Genomic DNA, 6000 nt, shown 5'->3' with positions numbered 1-6000 from the left:
CCAGCAGAGATCCTTCAGGCAGTGACTCAGAGGCCGTCAGGAAGGTGCAGGGCTCCCTGGGATCTACAGCTAGATCTCCAGCACGCTGGAGCAGGATCTTTTGGGCAGGAGAGCAGGTACTGTGTTTCCCCAAAAATAAAACCCAACCGGAGAATAAGACCTAGCATGATTTTTTTTTTAAGGATTATCTTTTAATTACCCCATAATCCCTTGTGGGGTGAAGTCTAGGTAACTCAATGGAGCTGAGTGTTTACTGGCCGGATGCCTTTCCTGTCGCCAATGCGGAGTTCTATTCCGCAGATATATTCTCAACATACCCAGGGAGAGAAATATCTGCCTCTACCTAGGATCAAACTCACAGCCTCCGGATTACGAGATGAGAGTTCCACCTCTAGGCCACTGCACCACTGCATGATTTTTTCAGGAGGCTCGTAATAGAAGCCCTAGCCCCAAAAATAACCCCTAGTTAAGATTGCTTGGTACCGTCTTTCCCCGAAAATAAGACCTAACTGGAAAATAAATCCTAAGGCTTCTTTTGGAACCATGATAATAATAATAATAAGACTCGGTCTTATTTTCAGGCAAAACATAGGTAAATCCCAGGGCCCTCACCTTCCATTCTCACGTTGGCCTTTCAGCCAACAGGGAGTTTCATCTGACCATGAAGAGGCCCAGCCCAGGGAGGAAAGGAATGGGGTGGCTCCGTTTAGCTGAGGCGGGTTGGTTGACGATGATCTTGATGATCCTGAGAGATTGAGGTCACTCTAGGAGTGTTTAGACCAGCCCTTAGCTACTTCCCTGGGGAAGGCGGCGTTGATCGCCTCCTTCCTGGCTATCCATGCCGACGGCCTCTTTGCCAGCGGGCCAGCAAACTTCCAACCAATAACTCTGAGATAGGCCTCTTCTCAAAAGTTCTTTTTATTTTGGATAGTAAAGTGGTACAACTGGGGAAATCCCGAATCTGGAAGTTTTGGGCTTCCTTGCAATAAGTACAAAATTACAAATCCACCCCCTGCACCCATCATCACATCACATGCCCCAATCGCCATCCGTCCCAACTTGAGACTTCCCCTCACTTGTGCGCAAAATAACATGACCTTGAATTAGAAAAAGAATGTTGTTACGTCTAACCACATACACCCCCAAGACATTCCCCACTCCCACTTTCCCGGGCTCGAAATGTGGCTGTGTGGAAGCGTCTGGTGCTGATATGGCTTCCAAAGCTGACAGCTTCTCTCTTCCACTTTGGTGACCTGGCAGGGGGAAAGCCACTGAGCAAAGGTTTAGCAAATTAAAAACCATTTTTTTTGCCCAGTAAGGCGTTTTGTGCTGGATTTTGCAAGCCTGGGGCATGTATGAGAAATGCAGCCCTTGAACTCTCCGTTATGCCTCCTGGGGCTTCACACAACCTTCACAAAAGGTGTTGGGGTGGGGTGTGGGGGGGTTGTATGAACTAATCCACCTCAGGGTGAGGTTTTCGTGAACGCCAGCTCAGGTTTCCCGAAAGGATGTGCAAATCTGTGCAAATTGGAGAGCTTGACGGAAGGATTTTAATTGCAGGGGAGGCCTCAGGAGGCCACCAGGTGATGACGACAAGGCTTGGGAATTCAAACCCAGCACGCAGAGTCAGCGGCAGGGGATTGTGGGGTGGAGAGGGATAAGCCCTTCCTCGCCGCCCCCCTCGAGAATTGCGTGTCGAAAGGAGAAAAAAAGTGGAATTAGGGGGCTTAGCACGTTTGCGTTTCAGAAACGGTGGGAAAAACACCCAAGCTGCCCCAAATTATGTCCTTTCCCAAGGAATTCACGAGTCAGAATCTCTTTCATGGATTCCCTCGGCCCGCTGGGAACCTTTTGTCCTAAATAGCGTAGTCACTCTTGCAGGATGAGACGGGGCCATCCCTTCTCCAGGCGAGACGCCGCTGTTTCTTGATCAAACATGTCCCCAAAAGGCCATTTTTAAAAAAAAAAAAATTGTACAGGCTTTTCTGTATTGACAGTCCCTTAAATGTGCGCTTGTGTGTGTTGTGTGTGTGGGTTGAGTTGTCGTTTTCCTCCTTTCCCCTTTTCCTTTCCAAATCGCAAGGAGAATTGCTGGGTGTGAGATCTGCAAAAGAAACGAAGCTTCGCCAAGGGTTGCGTTTTGCAATCCTGGCATATCGCCTGCCCTGAACATCGTGGCTGCTGCAATTATTATTATTTCCCCCCCCTGAGATAAATCACTCCAGAAGTTGGGCTCCCCATTTTCAAAGGCCTGGCAACAAATAAATGGTGTTTTTTTAAAAATTATTTTGAAACCTTGGCAGCTCCCAGAGAAAGCCCCAACCCGATTAGGGTTAGCCTCCAAACAGGATGTAGTTAACAGAAACACATTTTCCAGCAGTCTAATAGACCTAGAATGTGGTTGTGGCAAGACCAGCCACAAAAGCCGTTTAAAAAAAAAAAAACTTTGCAGAATAATTTTGTTGGTTTCCTTGAAGCAGGCCGCGTTCATTGTTCTTAGCCGGGTTGCCTTCAAAGGCATAGACCACATCTCCCAGAATCCCCTATCCCTGAGAATTTACAGATGGACAGAGTTGGAAGGGACCTTGCAGGTCATCTAGTCCAACCCTCCTTACGCCCAAGCAGGAGACCCTACACCATTTCTGACAGAGAGCAGTCCAATTTCTTCCTGAAAGTCTCAAGTGATGATGCTCCCACAACTTCTGAAGGTTGATTGTTCTCACTGTCAGAAAGTTTCTCCTTATTTCCAGGTTGAATCTCTCCTGGTCAGTTTCCACCCATTATTCCTTGTCTGGCCTTTGGGTGCCTTGGAGAATAGCTTGACCCCTTCCTCCTCCTCTCTGGGGCAGCCCCTTAAATATTGGAAGGCTGCTATCAGGTCTCCCCTGGTCCTTCTCTTCCCTAGACCAGCCAGGCCCAGTTCCTGCAACCGTTCATTGTATGTTTTAGCCTCCAGTCGCTCCCTCTTGCCCTCTCTCCCTTTCTCTCCCTCTCCTTTCTTTCTCTCCTTCCTTCCTTTCTTTTTCTCTCCTCCCTCACTCTTTCTCTCTCTTTTGGTTCTTTCCTTTCTTTCTCTTTCTCTTTTTCTTTCCTTTTCTTTCTCTCCCTCTCCCTTCAAATATTGGAAGGCTGCTCTCCTGTCTCCCCTGGTCCTTCTCTTCCCTAGACTAGCCAAGCCCAGTTCCTGCAACCGTTCATCGTAGGTTTTAGCCTCCAATCACTCTCTCTTCCTCTCTCCCCTCTCTTTCTCTCCTTCCTTCCTTCCTTCCTTCCTTCCTTCCTTCCTTCCTTCCTTCCTTCCTTCCTTCCTTCCTTCCTTCCTTCCTTCTTCTTTCTCTCTCTTTCTCTCCCTTTTTGTTCTCTTTCTCTCACTCTTTTTCTTTCTCTCCTTCCTTACTTCCTTTCTCTTTCCTTTTCTTTCTCTCCCTCTTCCTTCATATATTGGAAGGCTGCTCTCCTGTCTCCCCTGGTCCTTCTCTTCCCTAGACTAGCCAGGCCCAGTTCCTGCAACCGTTCATCGTAGGTTTTAGTCTCCAGTCACTCTCTCTTGTTCTCTCTCTCTCCCTTCCTTCCTTCCTTCCTTCCCTTCTTTCTCACCCTCTCCCTTTTTCTTTTTCTTTCTTTCCCTCTTTTTCTTCCTCTCCTTCCTTCCTTTCTCTATTTCTTTTTCTTTCTCTCCCTCTCCCTCTCCCTTCAACTAATGGAAGACTGCTATCCTGTCTCCCCTGGTCCTTTTCTTCCCTGGACTAGCCAGGCTCAGTTCCTGCAACCGTTCTTCATAATGTTTTAGTCTCCAGTCCCCTTCTCATTCTGGTTGCTCTTCTCTGCACTTTTTCCAAAGTCTCAACCTCTTTTTTATAGTGTGGTGGTCCACACCTGGGCAAGGACACTCGGATTTGGGAAGGCCAGGGCTTGGCAGTTGTGAACTGAGCCAGGAGGAGCTTTTAAAGGACTTTTTTTTTGTTTTTAAAGAAGACTGTAGAGCAAGTGTAGCTCACAACCAGTTGGTGCACTTTTGGACAAGCTTGGAGTGGTGGGTTTTTTTTTTTTTTTTTGAGGAACGAATCCTGTAAGAACTGCCAAAAGTTTGAGTCCTCAGTGCTTTTGACGCCATGTAGGTAGTCCTTGACTTAACAACAGTTCATTGAGTGGCCGCTCAAAGTTACAACGGCACTGAAAAAAGGGGCTTGTGACCGTTTTCCACTCGACCGTTACAGCATCCTCACAGTCATGTGATCAAAATTCGGGTGTTTGGCCACTGACTCGTATTTATGACGGTTGCAGTGTTCATGCGCCCTCCTTTTGCAATTTCCAGATAAGCAAAGTCATTGGGTGAGGGCCTTAACAACCGGGGTACTCACTTAACGGCGGCCGCGAGTCCCTTAACAACGGCAGCGAGGAAGGTCTTAAAATGGGACCAAGCTCGCTTCACAACTGTCTCGGACAAGTTGGGCTGGATTGCGGTCGCAACTCGAGGACTTCCCCGTAACAGGGAAAGGGGATAGTCACGTGCGGGAGAAGGTGCCTCATCATCAAAGGACATTTTTTTCTTTCTTATTCTCCTTCGGCACCACGTGAGGCCTTGCCTCATTCTTCGCCCCCGGCGTAAATAGGCTCCTGTAAGTAATAATAGCAATTTCACGTTCTGGTACAGCCTTCCAGCCCGTGCGTGCCGGTAGCTCCTTTGAAAAAGCCAAATTAAAAAAAAAAAAAAAAAGTCCGAATCAACAGGTGTCCCGCTAGAAGAGACAGAAGACGGGCGATTAAAGTCAGGAAACGCCCAGAGTTGGCAACCAGGCAGGAGAAGTTGGGCTCAGCGAGCCACACCTTCCTTTGGCCAAACCTTCCTTTGGTTTGGGAAAGCAACTTCCTTTCAGCCCTCTTTTCATTTGGCCGCCTGCTTGGAGGGGGAAAGCCAAAGGATCGGAAAAGTTGGCTTGGGAAGCTCAAGTTTACTGCTGGGGGAATGAATAGGAAGGGGAGGGAACTCAAGGAAGGAGCTGCAGTTAGCAAAATCCAAGGTTCAAACTGGGAGACGCAATTCCCGGCTGCCGTTGAATCTTTCCCAGAAATTTGTAACGAAACACAACAGAGGTTTCTTTGAAACGAAGCCCGCGCAGGGGTCTTTGGGCTTTGGAGCGTGACAAGAAGACAGGGCCTTGTCTTGTTCGGTCACATTATGGATCGTCGCTGAAGCTTAAGCTCTGGCTGTTCCCTAAGAGCAGAAGTCTCCAAACTTGGCCACTTTACAACTTGTGGACTTCAACTCCCAGAATTCTCCAGCCAGCAGAGCTTTTGGACAGGGAGGAGGTTGGGGAGGAACCTGGGCCAGTCCCGGAGTCTGGGGAAGGCTCTGACAAGGGCTCTGCATCGGAGGCAGAGGTGGGGCCAGGGCCGTCTGACAGTTATCAGCTGCCTTTGGAGATCACTGGGGCAGAAGAAGAGCTGGAGCCTGTTCCCAGTGTGCACATGCACAGAGCTGCCAGATGAAGGGAACAGCTAAGGAACAAGGGTCGACTTGGTTGTAAAAGCACAGGTGGACGGTGAATGGCTCCTCCCATAGGGAATAAAGAGGAGCAAAAGGGGAGGGGTGTGTTTGCAGGAGACAATTCTGGGAGTTGAAGTCCACAAGTCTTAAAGTGGCCAAGTTTGAGGACCCCGGCCTAAGAGAATGTCTGTCCATCTGTGCAGACCTGCAAATAAGCCAGTCCGAGGCCAAAACACATATGCGCCGGTTATGCCTCAACCGACATTTGCGTATCCTGGTTTCCTGTCAAGTAGGAAATGAAGGCAACCTATTTATAGGGCTGCTTCTTTTTTTTAATCCCTTTGGATCAGGTCTGTAGAGATTCTCAGTCATCCAGATCGTGGTGCTTTTTTGTTTTTCTTTTGAAGACGTTTCGCTTCTCATCCCAGAAGCTTCTTCAGCTCTGACTGGACGGTGGGGAAGGGAAGGATTGATACTCCTTGCAGACAGCTGGTCATTTGCATTCTTTGAGA

This window comes from Pseudonaja textilis, chromosome 18, assembly GCF_049901715.1.
Source record: "Pseudonaja textilis isolate UNSWEBS1 chromosome 18, rPseTex1.2, whole genome shotgun sequence".
NCBI classification, from domain to species: Eukaryota; Metazoa; Chordata; class Lepidosauria; order Squamata; family Elapidae; genus Pseudonaja; species Pseudonaja textilis.
The sequence above is the reverse complement of the archived record's forward strand: the minus strand, read 5'-3'. Positions refer to the sequence as shown.